The following is a 20,230-nucleotide window of genomic DNA, read 5'->3' as shown; positions in this document are numbered from 1 at the left end:
AGTCCTCTCCAGGGGAGGGAGAGGGAGGGGGAGGGGCAGGGAGAGGGAGAGGAGGAAGGAGAAAGCGGCAGGCACTGTCTGGGCCTTGACATCGCCGCCCACCCGCTTGGGTCCCGTCTCAGCCTCCCAGCCGTCGAAATGGAGTGGCGCCGGAGATGGTACTCTGCTGCCGTGCCTACCTTTGGGCGGTGATCCGCCGTGGCCCGCCTTTCTCCTTCTCTCGTCAGCGGCGCCTGCCGCCACCGCCGCCGCCGTTCCTGGGGCCTTTCCGGCCTTTTGTGCCCCGCGCGGTAGCAACCCCCCGAGAAATGGTTGGGGTGTAGCGGAATAGTCAGTGGAGGTGAGTGATGGGCGGCTCGGGGAGGTGGGCCCGTCGAAAGGGCCTTTGGGCTGGGCGGGGCGGGGCGAGGCACAGTTAAGCAATTCAGAGTCAGATAGGCCCCGTCTCTCTCTCTCTCTCTCCGGGTGGGGGGCGGGCGGGGGCGGACCTCTCGCCCCATCCTCCGAGGGTCCAGCCCGTCGCCTGCCGAGCTGCCTTTGTATGCCTCTCCTCCATCCGCTGCTGGCGGGGACTCGACTCGTTGCTTCTTCCGATTCCAAGTTGGATTTGGCTTTCCTCCCCCCCCCCCCCTTGTCCCATGTCCTGAATTTCCCATTTCTTCGCTGTCTAGAGCTTCTTTTCCTCGGATCCCTCCCTTATTCGTCACACGCCGAGCGCGGTATTTTTGGGAGACGTTTGTCTTGAAGGCTTGAGCGTACCGAGGATCTTAAGAGGCTCGTGTTACAAAATGGACAGACACGGGTTATGTATGAGTCATATGTGCGTGTGTGTGTGTGTGTGTGTGTAATGCATACACACGCCAGGCAAGTTGAAGTGTTTCTTCTGCCTTTCATATATTAAGAGAGAATGGCCATCTTTTTCCTCTTCGGAAGTGTCAGCAAAGTCGAGGGAGGTAAAGATACAAGATAAGCTATTGACGGTAGGGCCAAGTCATCTCTTGCACTAGTTGGGTTTAATCTGAATCCAGGGTTTGACGTCATTGCTTTGTTCCTTCTACTTTGCTATCTATGTTTTAAGCACTGAGCATCTGAAATCTCATTCAGATTTATTATGCTTCCAACAACACGTCCTGCTTTTCATAATAAAAGCACCCTCGCAGTATTGCAACATGTCAAGTTTAGTCAGAAGCAAAAACCAAAGAAATCTGCACTGATAGCGAGGGTTGTTATTACTCAAAATGCTTGGTGGAAAAGAAATGACTTCCCCTGGAGCTAACTAAACATTGGTGTCACCAGCCTCATTTCCAGAGGAAGGGATGTTCTACAAACTCAGTGCCCCATGCTGATTAAGATTTATTGCAAGTTTGGCAGATGCTGGGCTCTTCCAAACCACTGATTTTTCCGGACCTTGGCATAATGCCTGCTTGCATCATTCTTAGGATCAGATTGTCAGAAAGAATCCCAGAAATCTTTGTATTCAGGTTTTGGTTTTTGCCTCTGTCCTATGAAATTTGCCTTTTCCTCAGTAATCCACTACATTTACGCGTCACCAATACATTTTTATCATGTTTCTCTTTTCTGTTGGGGAAGGTCATCCCAGGACACTTTAATTTATCACCTTACCATTAATTATTTACATTTGGTTTTTTTTCTCTGATATTCTACTTGTTGAATGCTTACAATAGTTAATGTATTTTTTAAAATCCAAACAGAAAAGAGACCCTAAAGTTAAAAACATAAACTTCAGTACTATTAATTAGCTGTTTGGTAAAATGTGTAAAAAAAAATCTACAGATTTTCCCCAACAAAATTTTTGGAGGAATGTATTTTTGTCATTGCCTTGCAGTTCAAAGTATATCATTTTGTATATTTTCGCCTTTCCCCGTTAGTCCTTACCATGTCATGTGCTCAGGAAATCAACAGCTAGCAAGCCTCCAAAGGACTTATGTTTATGGAACTTGTGAAGGATGTGTATATGAAGGATTTCTTATGAATTTTCAAACTTGCAGATAGAATGGGAATAGGCTCTACAGACAAACAACAAAACAATTATTGACTGGTCTTCAAAAAGATTCAATGTCTATTGCAATTATGTGTACCATTGTATTATACAAGGATTGCAATGATAAAATGCAAACATCCTAAAACTAATCCAAGTATATATATAGTTTCACATCTTTAAGCAAAATAATACAGGAATAGTTCAGAGTTTTTGTCCAAAGCCATTTAGGCCAGGGTTCTATACATGAAACAAAAATACTGAGTTGGGCTTGGTGCCAGATAATTAACCAACGCTCTTGAAGGATCAATTTTATATGGCCTCAGTTGCCAAACCAGTTTTCACCTTCACAGCTGCATTTTGCCCAAGCTGCTCTCTCCAATTCAATTTCAAGGCATCTCCATGTAAAAGTGTTTTGTAGTATTTTATAATACTGTAAAACTATATAGTATTATAACCAAGAAGTTAGCAGAACACAGATGGACTAATCATGCCTAAAAGTATTGATAATTGAAGTAACAGTTGGAATTGAAATAGGTGTCTTGTACTACTAAGAGTTTAGGCAACCCAAGTGACAGGTAAATTTAAGTAATACACATGACTTATGATATGATTATGATGAATTATATTTTAGATGAATTCATCTAGACCAAACCATTCTCATGATTTATGGACTTGGGTGCTTTCAATCTACAGTTTCTCCATCTGATTTCATCCAATCTATTATTGATCAAGCATCTTCATATTGTAGTATGGTCAATTCATAACTATGAAACTGAGACCAGTATAAAATATTGTTTACTATATTAAATTCAGGTGTCAGAACTTATTTTTGATGCTGTGATTTGAAACAAATCTACAAATGTGAAGAACCAAAGTTGTTTAATTAAAAATTGATTTTAAAAAAACACTTAGCCTTAGTCTATATACATCTTTTGATTAATTGATTTTCTTAGACTTAGGCTCAATTAATCTGGGACACCTAACTTGCCTGGATTTCCTTTTTCAGTTTACCACAGAAGTTGGCTTAGAAATACATTCTTTGGCAAGATTCTATGAAATCACGCATCAATCATAGATTATATAAATGGCTAATGCTATTAACATAGCACTAAAGGTCTGAATTATTGTTATGACTTGCATGAATTTTGTTGGTAGACAATATTGTGCATTTCAGATGTTCTGAATTACAATTTTTATAAATTTCAGTTAGCATGAACAATACTTTAAACTAGAATTCTCCTAATAACAAATATCTGAGGATACCACATAATTTTGTTTGGCAATCTCACTAATTATAAAGTGTGAAGATAACTTTCTAAGCTTTAAGATAAGATGACCTCCAACCCTCGTGTGCTATACTTGAAATTCATTGTTGATCATGTATTTATTAGCTTTTCTTCCAGGTTTGGGACCAAAGATCTATTCTGTCCTATACTTTTATTTTTAATTGAAATGGATGGAATCACTAACTCCCAATCTGTGGTATTGGTAAGGTGGAGAGATTTTTAAGAGGTGAAATCAATGTCTTATGGCACACGTAACAACCCTTAAAACTAACCTCCTTTCCAAATCAGGGCAGGACAAGAAAGTATAGTCCACAGATAGAAAAGAGTTGCCTACATATGCTGTAGTAAGCTTGTCTTTCAAAGAAAGGTAATACTGACTGTACCTTGATAGCATATAGGTAGTCCTTGACGTATGACCACAATTGACCCCAAATTTTTGGTTGTTAAGTGAGTTTTGCCTCATTTTACTGCTTTTCTTGCCACAGTTAAGTGAATCTCTATAGTTGTTAAGTTAGTAACACAGTTATTAAGTAAATCTGGCTTCCCCATTGATTTTGCAAAAGGGGATCTGGAGGATCACATGATCCTCAGACATTGCAACTGTCATAAAGACATGGCAGTTGCCTGGTGGCCGAATTTTGATCACATGACCTACCATTGTCATAAATATGAAAAATGGTCATTAGTCGCTTTTTTCAGTGCCGTTGTAACTTCAAATGGTCTTTAAATGAATGGTTGTAAGTCAAGATTATCTGTATTTCTAAATTTTAATGGGCTCTTATCCAAGCTTTTGTTTTACAGATTTTAAAATGTAGACACATTCAAGACCATTTCTTAGTGCAGTGGTTCTCAACCCTTGGGTCGGGACCCCATTTGGGGTTGAACAACCATTTCACGGGGGTCGCCAAACAACGCAGTCTGCCATTTTTTCCCCCTTTTCCTTAGCTGTGCTACTCCCTTTTATTCTATTGGCTTTTGAAAGCCAATAGAATAGACTCTCTTGAATAGAGTCTAATTCTATTGGCTTTCAAAAGCCATAGGAATTGTCCAGGCTGTCTCTGCCCTGCTGAGCCTGCCAAAAGTCCCATTCTGCAAACGGTGCTGCACCAGTTGAGTAGTCCTCGACTTACGACCGGTTGGGGTCGTGGCATTAAAAAGGTTGAGAACCACTGTCTTAGTGTATGCATTTATTTTGCATTCTTTCCCCAATAAATATATTAACCAAAGTTTATTTTCCTTATATGGTATGCTTAGAATTTCCAGATAAAGGTATTTTTTAAAGTTGTCAACTGCATTAAAATATTCGGGGAAGTATGAGTTTTGATTATATAGGTGTGCTAGTTCTCTAACAGGAATTAGGAAGTGTGTTTGCTGGAAATGTTGTCCATGTGTTGTAGATGCTCATAAGACACCTGCTTTGAGCATGATGCCAGTCATAGAACACTCACTTATCAGGAGTTGGCTGTTGAAGCGTCTTCTGTCAGTTCCCCAACTTAGCTTTTCTTTATGAGTGGGTGGGAGTGTTTTTAGTAGGTATGTACGCTTCTACCCAAATTGCTAAATTGTACTCAAGCCAGAATCTTTACTTACATTACTTACAAGATTGTGCATTAAAAAATCGCATTTAATAAGTATATATTGTTATTTTTCATAATTCTGCTATTAATTTGCACATGAAACTAAATCTTGGGTAATTTACATATATTTTTCATGTAATGAAAGTTATTGCTAAAGATAAAAACACTGCTATACAATAGTATTAATAACATTTTGATAAAGCATACCAATATGAAGTAATCCCCATAAATAAAATGCATTTTAACAAGAACAAGCTAGACATAAAAATGGATGTATGGAATTGAACAAGGATGTTGCCATATTTTGTTTTAAAAAAACTGTAAACCACTTTTATATCTATTGTTAAGGAAATTTAAATGTCTCTTTTATGTATGAAAGCATATGTGTACAAAAACACTAAATAAGAATAATTAACAATTAGCTAGTTTTAAATATAATGTACAAAATTCTGCATATTGTAGTATTGTAGAATTTTCCTGCCTCCGGATAAGTTTGCAGTAATGTAAATAAAAAAGATCAACATAATGCTGAAGTGGAATAGTTTTTTTTCCCCATACCTAAGACATATAAGTGGTGTTTCTTTTTCTCTTTGACAGTTTAATGATGTTTTTGTCAGGTTTATAATGCCTGCTTAATTGCCAATTTTGTTTTGCCTATAACTGTAGCTGGAATGATAATTAATTAGATGTTTTCTGCTTGTATAATTGAATTTATTTGAGCCAGGAAAGTTTTCTTTAGCACGGCTTTTAGATATGATGCCTTCTGAATTACAGACTTAGAAATATCCGTGCTCTGTTATTCCTCTACGAGCATATGACAACACTGATTTAAAAAGTTGGAGAGGTGATATCCAGAATTATGTGGGTGTCTCCTCCTTATCTGGAGAGATTCAGACGTTTATACATCAGTCTCTTTCAGAGACATGCTAGTTCTCCCCCAGAAGTCTCCTTGGGGTAAGCATAGTTTTACAAATTATAGAGAAGGAAATAGCAAACCAAAGAAATTAAAGGCATGAGATTAAAAAAAAGGAAACACGTAAAACTAGTTTATACCATCATCACTGTGCCTCTCATACCTCACATGTTCTTGCAAATTGTCTTAGCTACCATGAAACATGCATTTACCACTTCAATTGTTGCTTTTCATTGTTTAAACTTCTCACTTAATTTCTCACCTCTCATTTTGAGAATCTCGTCAACTCTATCCAACACAGCTTTTCTCTCAACTCAGGCACCCGTCCACCCTCATTCAGCATCCTTTATTCTTGGTTATCTCTTTTTGTTTTAAAAATCTTCCATTCTAACTGCATTTAGTTTTTGTTTTTCCTAATATACTTAGTTTTCACTTCCATGTAGTGGGGCAGAAGCGTGTTTTATATGCAGCCATTTTGTGCTTTTTAAAAAATGAATATTCATTTCTTGCAGTAAACCACAAATTTTGTACTGTATCAATATTTGCATGTCTTAAAATTTCTCCAACCATTTTTCCATCTTTAATAATAAGGTAACAAAATGTCTTCAACAACTCTAGTTTCTCACAGTTCATTCTGTTTGTTCATTGCATTTTCCATTTCAAACACAACTACTTGTTCTTTGAAAATTTGATTTTTAGATCCATAGTCATCATGCTTCATACAGTCTAACATTCACTGAAGTTCATTCAGATTCTCAGCCGACAGCATGGAGTCATCTGTATAGAAAAGTACACATACGTTCAAATTCCCAGCAAATTCACCTGGACCAAGCATTTTGTATGTTTATCCATAGATACAATAAACAATCAAAGAGACATAACACACTCTTCTCTTATACCTTGATCCCTGCTGAACCATTTGCTAAACAATATTTTTTCAGACATGGTTCACTTCCATCATATAGTATATTGCTCTGCCACATTGACAGCTAAACCAAAACATTCACATTTATTCAGTTTATCGTTTATTCAGTTTAAATTGATAGATACCTCAGCTTCTTTTATTTCTTAAGATGTTGAAGAATAAAACTTGATATGTGTACCCTGTACTAATGCATAAACCTACACTGTACTTCTCAAACTTGGCTGATTTTGATTTCTTTTATCCTTTTGATCAGAAATCTGCCATACACTTTCCAAGAACACTTAGCAAGCAAACCCCCTTTAATTTTTGCCTGCACTTTGGTTTTCTTTTACCTTGTGGTGGGGATCAATGTTAGTGGTATTAGACACATGCATTAAAGTAGCTGCATAGTTCCTACTCAAACAAGCGGCATCCATAGTTTAATATTTCTCCAGTTGCACTATCTACATTTTCAATCTTGGAATTTACAAGTTTCTTAGGGGTAGTCCTACAACCACAATAGAGCCCAAAATTTCCTTTTTCAAGCAAGGCAGTTATTGTGAGTTGTGTCCCATTTTATGACTTTTTTGGAACAGTTGTTAAATGAATTACCAATCGTTAAGCGAATCTGACTTTTCCCATTGCTTGTTGGAAGCTGGCTGGGAAAGTCGCAAAGGGGGATCACAGGATTCTGGGACAATGCAGCTGTCATAAATACAGGCCAGTTGTCAAGCACTTGAAATTTGATCATGTGACTATGGGGATGCTGCAGTGCTATTGTACGTTTGAACAGTCAGTAAATGAATGATTGAAAGTTGAGGACTACCTGTATAATTTTCAATTCCATTTTCACCCATTTTTCTTGATTCATTTATACCAAGGGGTCCCCAACCCCTGTGCCACAGCCCACTACCTGGCCACGGCGTGTTTGAAACTGATGGGTAAGCGCGTGTGCACACGAAGCTCCACTCACGCAAGCAGTGTGCCCATGTGCTCGTGCACAAAGCTTCACTTGCACGGGCAGAGGGTGCTTGTGCTCACGTACGAGTGGAGTGGAGCTTCGCGCAGGAGCACAAGCACTCTCCACTCTTGTGCGAAGCTCTATTCGCACGAGTAGAGGGCACAAGTGCCCGCAGCTCGCACCAATGGAGCTTTGCGCATGTGCGCCTTCCACTCGCATACCCCTGGCCCCAGATCAGGCAGTCAGGCTGGAAAGATTGGGGACTGCTGATTTATACCATTCTTTTAAAATGGTTTTTTGGATATATCACTGTCATTCTCGTACAAATCAATAAATACTTCTTTCAGCATTCTCTTGCTTCAGTTTTACTGGAAATCATTTCCCCATATTTATTTTTAATTGAGTTCACTCTGTTGGAGCTTTCTTTTTTGCCATCTTGGCTCCTGTTCAAAACAATTTTGTATTTTCTTTAAAATTATTCTGCATTTTCTTTGCCTCTGTCTATTTTATTCTTCATTTGCTTTTTTTAATGCATTCTTTGCCACTTACTTTTTCTCCATATACACATTGTAAATATAATTATATTCTTGTGTTTTGAGCAGTAATTTTATATGTTTCCTTCATCCACAGCCTCTTTCATCATTCTTCCTTCTCATTAACTTCATTTTATTTTCTAAGCAGCTTCCATATTCACTCCATGTATGACAAGAAATGTTGCCTCAGTTCATAAAGAGAAAAAGTCCCCTTAACACTGTCAGCACATACAGTAGAGAAGGGAAGGATACCATATATAGTGTTACAAAACTCTTTCATTGTGATATGTTCTGTACTGGAAACATTTGATTTCTATTGCCTGTATATTTTGATTCATGCTATCTATTATAAGAGGAAAAAAGATATAAGAAGAGAGCAAAGTTGTATAATGAAGCTATGCAATGGAGAAAAGACTGTTTAGAGTGTATATTTGCTAACAGGAAATAGTAAGTAGCACACAGTTCTTTCTGAATAGCAGTGCCTTGAGTGATGGTTTGTTTCTATCAGCATTCCGTGCATAATGGGAAGAAAGGGGCAAGCTATAAGCAAAATAGGGAGCAAGTACTCGAGATTGTAGTAGTGAAACTATTATTTAGAAAAATTGCTAAATTCTTGGTTGCCCGTAATCTGCAATTTATAAGCTGTAGAATCCTTGATGCTCTCTGAGTTTGGTTGTTTGCTTGCAGCACTATGAGAGAGTAAAGCTAAAAAGGACACAAAAGACCAGAACAACGTGCCAGCGATCAATACCCAAATAAGCAGGAGTTGATAGAACAGCCACAGCTAAGCAGCAAACTATATTTCAATCAAAGAACTACCAATTTAGACAGCAACCAAGCAGTAAATAATAATTTAACCAAGGAACCACCAAGGAGAAAACAACATTCCTATCAACACTGACAGGACAAGCCTGCTGCAAATTAAGAGAGAGCAAACCCCACCCTCTTCTAGCACTGAAGATGTTACCCAGTCTGGTAATGAAATATCTGCAAGCAAACAACCAAACCGAGAGAGCAACAAGGATTATACAGTTCAAACATGAACTACATATACAGGTAGTCCTCAGCTTAACAACCACAATTGAGCCCGAAATTTCTGTTAAGTGAGACATTTATTAAGCGGCTTTTGCCCCACTTTATGATCTGCCTTGCCACAGTTGTTAAGTGAATCACTGCAATTGTTAGTAACGGTTGCTAAGTGAATCTGGGCTCCCCATTGACTTTGTTTATCTCAAGGTTACAAAAGGTGATCACATGACCCCTGGACACTGCAACTGTCATAAATGTGAGTCAGTTGCCAAGCGGCTGAATTTTGATCACGTGACCATGGGGATGCTGCAATGGTTGTAAGTATGAAAAATGGTCATAAGTCACTTTTTTCAGTGGCATAACTTTGAACGGTGACTAAATGGACTGTTGTAAGTCAAGGACTACCTATTTTCTCTTCTATTGGTAATTTAATAGAGATATATACTTGGTACAGATTTGTCTGGAACATTAAGACTCGTCTCATGGATGAAAGTTTATACGGTTTTTGATCCATTAGGCTTGCTATCTGCAAGGAACTGCTAGGAACTTGCCAAAAAAGCTAATAAGTCTGATTTGGGAGGAATAGACAAACTGGTGCTGGCTGCATCACACTTCATGTGTATTTTCAGTCTGGCTCGTTGATACCATTAAATTTTTCAGCATGCCATAATTTGCATAGCTGCCAGAAAATCCTAACCAAACAGCCAAGAATCTGGACATAATAAGAGAAAGAATGTGAAAGAGGGGAAGGAAGTTTAAGAGTTGATTTATATAGTGCTAGCAGTAACATGAGAGTTTACAGGTCACAAAAATTCTTTCTTTGTGCATTTTAGGCTAGATTGTCAAAGGGAAGTAAAAGACCCTAACAAGAGATGAATCATCAGCAAATAGAGCGATATGAATTTTAGTTTACTTTTACTTGAAAATATGTCAAATTGAAAGAAACATTAACAGAAACAAGGAAGAAAACAATGGAAAAGTGTAAGTGGTCATTAAGCAAAGAGGTAACAATGCAGTTGTGACCATTGTTTCAGGTTTCAGCTTATGACTATGTGACATGATGTGTTATTTTGGGAGGAAGTTCCAAAAGTGTGAAGAGAATTTGAACTACCGTATTAATTTTTTCAACATTCTATAAGGCAAGAAGGAAAAAATAATACAACATCCAACAAGAACAACGAGAGTTAACTCGTGCATATGCTTAATGAAAAAGGTTTTACACTGGAGCCATGTTAGCCAATACAAATGAGAACTTATCTATAACTCAATATCTTCTTTATTACACAATTCCTGTTACAGTAGAAATCTTCTAGTCCTTGGCATATGAGATATCTTCATAGCTTTGCTTGTATTTGACCTGACTTCTAGAATAGATTATAAACTCCTGAATATACTATTAAAAATGCTAGGGAGAAAATATTATCTGTCACTGTTGCATTTATTTTCCAATCCTGAAAGTGTAGCTTTGGTGAACATAATATTTATGTTGCCTACTTACAAAATCCTGTGAAAGAAAAAAACATTTGGCTTAGGAATATATCTGCCTATAGGTTTTTAATTGTGTCTACTTTCTTGGTGGATCTTTTTGTATTGCCTGATAATATAATTTTAAAAATATAATTCCCCATTGAATCCATTTCTATTAACTTTTAAATGGTCTTAGTATTGAAAAAGTAACATTTTATTTTCCATACTTAATATTTATGGAGCATTTCAACTGGTAAGGGTTTACAATGCTTTTTTAAGCCATCATTTTAAATATTATAATAGATGCAATATACTTTTACATTTCTTATTCCAGAATTCAATTTCAACAAAAAAAATCTTCTGCATTGGAGTAAAATTATTAAACAGTTAATACTTTTGTGATATCAATACCTCTATGATTGAAAAGTATTAGATTTCTCTTTGTATTTTAAGAGAATATGAACAGTTCTGACTATTTTTTTAAAAAAAGTACTGTTAATCCTACAAATGTCTCTAATTCTGTCCTAATACATTTAGCTGAATTATTAAAAGTTACAAATGTTGCTATTATATTGCCTGCAAATAATTATTTAGTTAATTAGGTAATTGCAGCTTTTTTTATCCTTTTAATTTTCTTGTTGCTATGACGTTCCTGTTAATGTTTGTATAACAAAACTAAATACCTTTTACACTTACTAATTTCTTTATATTGCTAGCTTATAGAAGTGTATATATTCTGTCAAAAAGTCTACAGATTTTATGGATACTATAAACCAGCAGTATAAAGAAATCTTTAGTATATGATAAAGTAACATTTAGTATTGCCTTTATATATCTTTTTTTCAGATTATTATTCAATAATTTCAAGTTCTTATGGTTAAACTTGTATATTTTGCTTGAATATATTGGGTTAATATTTGGTCAGTTTCTAAAATGTTGAGCTCCTTCCCATTATTCCTTACTTGTCATTCCTGCAAATTAAACTCATCAAATATGAAACTCTGTCTGTATTTGAAACATACTGTATTTGTGATTAAATTCATCAAATGAAAAATGATTTTCTCACTATCTTTATCATCCTTTCCTTGGTTCCCTTTGCCAATAATCCCAGCCCCAAGCCATCTGAAGAGAAGTTCACAGAGGATTAATGAAATCCTCTAAGTAGTGTAGTTTAAGGGAGTGTTGTATTCAGCTTCGGTTACCTCTTGACAGCTCTTCTCATTATAACTTTTATATCAATCTTTACCAATTTCTGTATACTTTTGTCTTACTTCCCAATTAATATGAAACTATTTTATGAATGTTATACCCAGCAACCTTCTTACAAGTCTCAGTTTCCCCAAATATATTTTAGCATAGCTTTTTATAAAGTTATATCAGTTATTTGGACATCAAAGATTGATCTCTGTTCTTCATGCAATATTTTTAAGTTTATGATAAGGTCTTCTCATAAGCATATACTTAAGTCATAAACATAAAAGTATTTTTCTCTCTTCCTTGTGGTTGAAATAAAATTAGCTTGAAGGGGAACCTCTATTTACATTGTAATCTTTATTTTTAATAATTCTTGCAGAAGTTTGAAGGCTTTTCCTTGTTATAACACAGGGGTCTTCAAACCTGACCCATTTATGACTTGTGGACTTCAACTCCCAGAATTTCTCAGCCAGGCATGCTGGCTGAGGAATTCTAGGAGTTGGTCCACAAGTCATAAAAGGGCCAAGTTTGAATACCCCTGTTATAATGGAATACGACTAATAGCTTGAAAAAAAACTAAACCTTCCAACCCAGTTTATCTCTTTTTAGTCAATATGTTTTTAGCAGAATTTTTCTGTCAGCAGAGCATTTATAAATCTTACTACCGGTACTTATCTCTCAAATTTTGCATTTGATTGAGTTCAGGATAAAAAAATGCTATGGAAACATTTACATCATCATCTGAGAGTTTTGCTATCTTGTTAACTTTTGAGTTGAGATACCCAATTAAATTAACCTTTTCTGCATTTTCTCTAATTCTTCTAGTTCTTTTTTACCCTCTCTTCTAATGCTATAAATCAGCCAAATCCAGTCTGTAGTAGTTCTTTACATTTTTCTACTATCAAGTTATTTTATTTTATTTTGGTGTGGTTTGGGTTTTTTGTTTATTTTCATTTTAGTAGCAACTTATGTTTACTATCAGACTCTACAACATCTGAAACTTAAGCCTATTTTTTTCAGGGGTTTATTAACTTGTTTAAACGTATCTGCTAAATCCTGCCGAAACATGTTAGCTGGCATCCCCTTATCGCTTTATTTGTTTTGGGAGTTGCTTAATTTAATTTTCTGATGAGTGAGCTTCCAAGCTACTTCGTAGGTGGTGCTTGATTTTTGCACAATCCAATAAGATGAACTCCTCCATCATTTTTTCTGAAATACTAAAATGGGATGCCCACTCGTCAATAATTGATTCATTCATGTAAGGCTTAATTCCCCTGCCTTTTGATAATTACATTTCTTAGACTTTTTTATTGTTTATTTGACCAATTAGTTATATATAAGTAAAAACAAATTGGCTAAAACTATCTGGAAAGCTGGTTTGGGAAGAGAATAGTTAGCTCAATGAACCCTCTTTTTCAGTGTCCTCCACCCTCTCACACCATTGCTGCTTTCAACCGTATTTTGAAGAACAGAGGGTAGAATTTGGGATCAAAATGTTTATTTTTGAAATAAAATCAAATGATAATCAAGAGATTAATGCTGACTGTATATGATTTTTCTACCTGATCAGAATAAATAATCTGGTAGTACTGTTAGAAATTAAATTCCTGAGCAATCACTTACCCATTAGTTTCAGGAGGTTTCTGAGACACTTCTGCTTTTGGTTTACATTTCAGTTCTCAATCATCAGACTGTAATCCTAGAGAAAATTTAATGACATGATTATCTTTACATTACAATACTGGATATATCTGTAATATTATACTGCTAATGCTCAGATTATAGAATATATTTCCTATATATGAAATTATACAAAATTCACAAACTATTGACTTACACATAATCTTGAAACTAATTATGGGAATAAAAGTAGATTTGGAACTGTTTTTGAAATATATTAAATCTGTTCAATGTTTCCTTCTGATCTTTAAGAGCCTTGTCTATGGATTGCTATCTTTTCTGTTAGAATACCTTCAAATTGATAGTTGCAGCCATTAGTCTTTACTATGAATTGGCCAGACTGTGCCTTCTTGATTCTTACTCCATAACAGCGATGACAGCCTCCCTCCTCTATAGGAATTTATTTGTCTACAGCACAGGTCGTCAATCTGCGGCTCCGGAGCCACATGCGGCTCTTTGAGCTCCTGCAGCTCTCAGCCTCCTCTGCCATTTGCAGAGAGAGACAGACACAGAGAGAGGCACTTGCTCTCTCTGTCTCTGTCTCTGTCTCTCTCTCTCTCTCTCTCTCTCTCTCTCTCTCTATGTGTATGTATGTAAAAAAGAGAGTGGCCTCACCCTGTTCGACGAGCTGAAAAGCTTATTGGACGGGGCTCCTCTCTTTGCTGCGTCTCTGCAGGAAGCAGGAAGGGGAAGAGAGAGCCAGCCTGTTGCAGAACAGCTTGAAGCTAGCTTGCCAGGTGAGCAGAAGATCGGAGAGAGGGAGAGAGGGGGGGGAGAGAGAGGGAGAGAAAGAGAGAGAGCAAAGAGAAAAAGAGAAAGGGAGAGGGGGAGAGGAAAGAGAGAGGGAGGAGAAAGAGGAAAGAGAAAGAAAGAGAGGGAGAGGAAAGAGGAAAGAAAAAAGGGAGAGGAAAGAGAGAAAGGGAGATGAGAGAAAGAGGGAGGGAGAGAGGGGAAAGGGGGGGAAGCGCAAGTGCCTCTCACACACACAAATACACACACACACACAGTGGGGGAAGAGGACTGGCAGAAAGAGGGAGGGAGGGAGGGAGAGAGAGAGACCTTTTTGACATCTAAAATGAAGATAACACTGCATATATCCTTTTTTACCTTTATGATACACACACATACAGTGGGGCAAAAAAGTATTTAGTCAGCCACCAATTGTGCAAGTTCTCCCACTTAAAAAGATGAGAGAGGCCTGTAATTGTCATCATAGGTAGACCTCAACTATGAGAGACAAAATGAGAAAACAAACCCAGAAAATCACATTGTCTGATTTGGAAAGAATTTATTTGTAAATTATGGTGGAAAATAAGTATTTGGTCACCTACAGACAAGCAAGATTTCTGGCTCTCACAGACCTGTAACTTCTTCTTTAAGAGGCTCCTCTGTCCTCCACTCATTACCTGTATTAATTGCACCTGTTTGAACGTTATCAGTATAAAAGACACCTGTCCACAACCTCAAACAGTCACACTCCAAACTCCACTATGGTGAAGACCAAAGAGCTGTCGAAGGACACCAGAAACAAAATTGTAGACCTGCACCAAGCTGGGAAGACTAAATCTGCAATAGGCAAGCAGCTTGGTGTGAAGAAATCAACTGTGGGAGCAATAATTAGAAAATGGAAGACATACAAAACCACTGATAATCTCCCTCGATCTGGGGCTCCATGCATGTTCTCCAGCACTGGAGATGGAGAATCCACCAATGCGTTTAGACTGTATTCTTGCCCAATCAGATCAAGTCAGCCAAAGTTGCCACGCCCATCCTGGACCATAGAGACCCCAGTCTTGACTTCATCTTGCCCAGGACAGACGTGCCGATTTGGCTTTTAGGCAGGTACAGTCTCCATTGGTGGATTTTCCTTTTCCCTAGTAGCTGTGTAGGTTTTAGTGAGCTAATTGATTCAATCCCTTCTCAAATTGGATTACCATTACCAAATTCTCAATTCTTCCCCAGGAACTTAGATTTATCTCCTAATTTCCTCCATTGGGGGGCTATACAAGCCCTTGTTAAGGAAGGGGCTCCTTCCTTGTCCCCCCCATCCAAAAAAAGGTAAAACTCTTCTGCTCAGTGAATTGCTCGGAACTAACGGCCGTTAGCCCCAGCCAACTGAGGAGATCAATACTTTCTAACGGAGCTTGTGGCTGCAGCTCCGCTGACCATTTCAGGCTGAGGACATCCCCGAGAACTTCCCAGTTTGTTTGGGAGCCGCTGGTGCCTTGCGGGCTGATTCAGACCCGTAGAGCAATTTCGGGCCGTTTTTTTTCAGCTTTTGGTCTTTGATCGTTGGGTTGTCGGCAGAAGGGGGTGCGCACGCAAGAGAGCAGTGCGGATCAGCTGTCCGGCGGCTGTTTGGTGAGTCCGAAATCGGGGTCTTGTTTCTGCTTCTCTCCCTCACGAACTGCGATCTTTCTACGGGTCTCGGATAGGCCTCACTCCCAGGAATGGCCCCCACACGCGGCCGCCATTTTGGGACTGCGTGGCCTCAATAGGCATAACGAGCGCAGCCTAAGGTGGAAGGGGATCCTTCCTGATTTCCGCGGGGGGGCTATCTGGAGTGAGGGCTCTCACTGGGGGAGGTGGTCCTCAAGGAAAATAATCAGACCGGACTCACTTCAGACTGACAGGTCGACTTTTTATAGATGGCCGCCATTTTGAATACAGGTTGAGGCCTGCCATCAGAGAAGGGGCCTAGGCCTCCCTAGGCATTCTCTCTTCACAACAGTCACAGGCTTTCCTCTCCAACTGTGATCTGACTGGATTGATGACACATCCAGGCTTCCCTGGGTTCCCCCCTTTTCAGGCTCTGGTGTCTCCTCATCCACATACTGTCAACCTTCATACAATTGGCTTCATCCGGATTCCAGGCACCCCTTTTAGTGTGTCTGTCCTTATCCGGATAACAACTGCTTAGATTTCAGGCGCCCCCAGTAGTGTGCCTGTCCTTATCCACAGTATTTCAGGCCGGATTCCAGACACCCCCATTAGTGTGTCTGTCCTTATCCGTGCACAGCCATTGTTGGATTCCAGGCGTCCCCAGTCGTGCGCCTGTCCTTATCCACGCAGAGGCTGTACCTGGGTTCCAGACGTCCCCTGTAGTATGTCTGTCCTTATCCAGTGTGTAATACTCTCCAGATACCAGGGACCCCCTATCGTATTCCTGTGCTATCAGAGAATGAAGGAATCTACTCTTCCTCGAAGGGAGCCTTGCCATCCTCATCAGGTCTACCTGGTCCGGAAGGCATTGAGAAGACGGCTGCCACTAAGGTCAGATCTACCACAAAATCTTCCAAGAAAACAGACAAACTGGCCAGCAGGAGACACCAAGCCTTAGAAAAGGAGCTCTCCAAGGAGCAGAAAAGAGCCAGGTTGGACACTCCTCAGACCGGAGGGGCTCCAACCTCCCCCCTGGGGATCTGGTCAACGGGGGAATCCTTACATTCCCCCGCGCAGTGCGGGACAGGCGATTTCCCTTCTTTTTCCCAATCCTCCTCTGCACGGGCTCCTCAGGGGGCTCTCAAGGCCACATTCATCCCTACCGTGGCAGGGCTTCGCCCTAGTGAGCCGGCCCCCTTCCCTACGGAGGACCGCCTAGCCCTACTGATCGCACAAGCAGTAGACCGAGCCCTTGATGTCAGGGCTCAGGCTTCCGGCCCAGGGACTGCCATTCCCCGTCCTGTTCAACAACCGGGGCCTGAGACCTATTATAATCCCTCCTCCCCATCTGGGTCATCAGTTTCTGAGGATTTCTATCTCATCCACCCTGCCACAGAGCAGGAAGTTCAAATGTCTGAGGAGGAAGAAATTCCTCCAGAGGTTCCTTCATTTAGTGGCCTCTTTAACCCTTCTTTCTTTGTTACCCTGCTACGTAAGGCTACATTCACCGCCCATCTTGGGCCGGGAACTTCATCAGCAACAACTCCCGTTCTTCCAGACGCAGAGACAGACCCGAACTTCGTCGAGCCAGTCGCGGCTCAACACCGCATCCCTTGCCCTTATTCCTGAATGCGATCTGGAAACAATGGGCCTCTCCGGCTTCTCTTCCCCTCCCAGGTAACACTGACAAGAGGCTGTACAATGTGGCCAAGAATATGGAGGAGGCTCTGGAGGTACCAGCTGTGGACGAGCCCTTAGGGCCCCTAGTATCGGCCACCGCCATCTCCGGGGATTTTTCAGAGGCCCTTAAGGCCGAGGACCGCAAATGTGAGTCCACTTACCGCAGAACATACCAAGCGGCCACATGGGCGATCAGGGCCGCAACCTCCGCCTCATTTTTCAATAGGGCCGCACTCTGCTGGCTCCGGCAACTTCAAGCCCGGATTCCAGGACCTTAGTAAGATGGTGGCGGCAACTGAGTATGCGTCAGACGCAACCCTCCAGGCCACCAGGTTTTCGTCCAAAGCTATGGCATCCAGTATCACTGGTCACTGTATGCTTTGGTTGAAACACTGGCAAGCCGATGCTAGGTCTAAGTGGAAGCTGGTGGCTGCTCCATATCAGGGAGGTAAGCTATTTGGGGATGCGCTAAATCCCTATTTAATTGAAAACAAGGACAAATGCAAGGTCCTTAATCATCTCCTCAAAAGATCGGACAAATGCTCCAATTATTATCCAAGGAGGCAGTCCTTCCGGGCTGGAGCTAGATGCAGTTACACTCAGCCCTTCCAACCCTTTCAGGCCTGGCAAGATAGGCAGGAGAGACAGGCTGATAGGCAAGCTCCTAGACCCAGACAACAATCGCAGGGCAAGCGGCCATTTCGAGGGAACAGCAGGCCATTCCGTTGCGCCAGGTGACTCCCCATCAGCACCTCACATAGGGGTCAGACTATCCCTATTTGCCCACCAGTGGGAGGTCACCACCACGGACGTGTGGATGCTCAACAACGTCCGTCACGGTTTCTCCCTGGAATTTGTCTCCAACTCTCCAAATCAGTTCCTCTCTTGTCCATTTCCATGGAACTGAACAAAGAAAAAACTAATGAACGAAGCCGTTCAACATTTATTGCACATACAGGCCATAGAACCGGTACCACTGGACCAGAGAGGTCAGGGATTTTACTCCATCCTCTTTGTTGTTCCCAAGGCGTCAGGGGGATGGAGAGCCATTCTAGATCTCAAAGGCTTGAATTTTCATCTTGTATACCGAAAATTCAAGATGCAAACACTCCGCTCCATCTTGGGAAGCGTAAGAAAAGGGGACCTCCTGATGTCTATCGATCTCATGGAGGCTTACCTCCATATCCTTATCTCTCTGGCCCACTGACGGTTTCTACAGTTCGCATACAAGGGACGCCACTTCTAGTACAGAGCGCTCCCATTTGGCCTATCATCGGCTCCTAGGGTGTTTACCAAGATCCTGGTGGTTTTGGCAGCTCATTTAAGGATGATACCAGTCAGAGTCCAATGCTATCTGGACGACATATTAATCCAGTCATCGTCCACCCGGTCCGCCTTGTCAGACTGCTCCAGGACCACGGGTTCTCGGTAAACTTTCCCAAGAGCCACTTGGTTCCCACAACAAGGCAGTTACACCTCGGGGCTATCATAGACACAGTGGAGTGCTGGGTGTATCTATCTCAATAACGCCGGAACAGCACAAGGGAGTCAGTTCTCCAAATATGCAGGTGGCGGTCAGTAACATTGGCCAGTCTTTCCCAGTTGTTAGGGAAAATGATCTCGGCCATAGCAATCGTTCCGCGGTCCAAGCTCCACTTCCGGGAACTACAATGGTTCATGCTCCCCTTCCAGAGGCAGAACCTCAGTGCATCCCAACAAAGGGTAAGACTCCCACAGCAGGTGTTGCGTTCCCTCATGTGGTGGCTATCACCAGCCATACTCAGAGGGTCATGCTTCAAGGAACTGGACAGGATACTACTCACGACCGACGCCAGCCTGTTCAGCTGGGGAGCACACCTTCGGTTGCAGTGGGCACAGGGCCGTTGGTCCACCTCAGATCTCCAGCACAACATAAACTGGCTCGAACTACGAGCCATCCATCTAGCCCTCCGTCACTTTCGCAACCTAGTGGCACGGCGTCACGTACTGGTCCTCACGAACAATGTGGCAGCCAAGGCTCACGTAAACCGCCAAGGGGGTACCCGATCTCGGACTCTGTTGACTGAGTCTCTCCTACTGGGATCCTGGGCAGAACAAAATCTGGCCTCTATCAAGGCCGATCATATTTCAGGGGAAGTGAACACTCAGGCCGATCTTCTGAGCAGGACAACGATAGATCACTCAGAATGGCGTCTCCATCCGAGGGTCTTCAAAGAAATTTGTCACCGCTTCGGCCTCCCACTTGTGGACTTCTTCGCCTCCCCATCCAATGCCCAGCTGACTCGCTTCTTTTCCCGATTCCCATCTGCAGAGGTGGAACAGACCGATGCTCTTCGAAGTCCATGGCCCCAGGGCCTGCTTTACGCCTTTCCCCCTCTACCTCTCCTCCCAGCGGTAATACGCAAACTTCTTCAGGAGTGAGCGGAGATACTCCTGGCCAAGGAGACTTTGGTTTGCTGATCTGATGAACCTTTCCATTACAGACCCTTGGCAGATCCCTCTGGAACGGGTCTCTCTCAGTCAAGGGGTTATTCTCCATCTGGATCCCCAATAGCTCCAGTTGGCCGTCTGGCACTTGAGCGCTCAATCTTAATAAGGGAGCTTTGCTCGCCAGGGGTCATC

General features: G+C 41.0%; 1 protein-coding gene across 3 annotated transcripts in view; it reads left to right on the top strand.

Moving 5' to 3' along the window:
- The first annotated feature begins 45 nt into the window (after positions 1–45).
- The window catches only part of AFF4 (AF4/FMR2 family member 4), a 72,598-nt gene continuing 52,413 nt past the window's right edge, over positions 46–20,230 (top strand). For all 3 annotated transcript variants that reach the window (XM_039351154.1, XM_039351137.1, XM_039351145.1), the window contains exon 1: positions 46–340. The gene's annotated coding sequence lies outside the window, so the exon portion shown is untranslated. The remainder of the gene's footprint in view (positions 341–20,230) is intronic.

This window comes from Crotalus tigris, unplaced genomic scaffold, assembly GCF_016545835.1.
Source record: "Crotalus tigris isolate CLP2741 ecotype Arizona unplaced genomic scaffold, ASM1654583v1 scf7180000017568.12009008, whole genome shotgun sequence".
Taxonomy (NCBI): Eukaryota; Metazoa; Chordata; class Lepidosauria; order Squamata; family Viperidae; genus Crotalus; species Crotalus tigris.
Note: the sequence above shows the minus strand (reverse complement) of the source record. Positions and strands in the feature narration are given on the sequence as shown.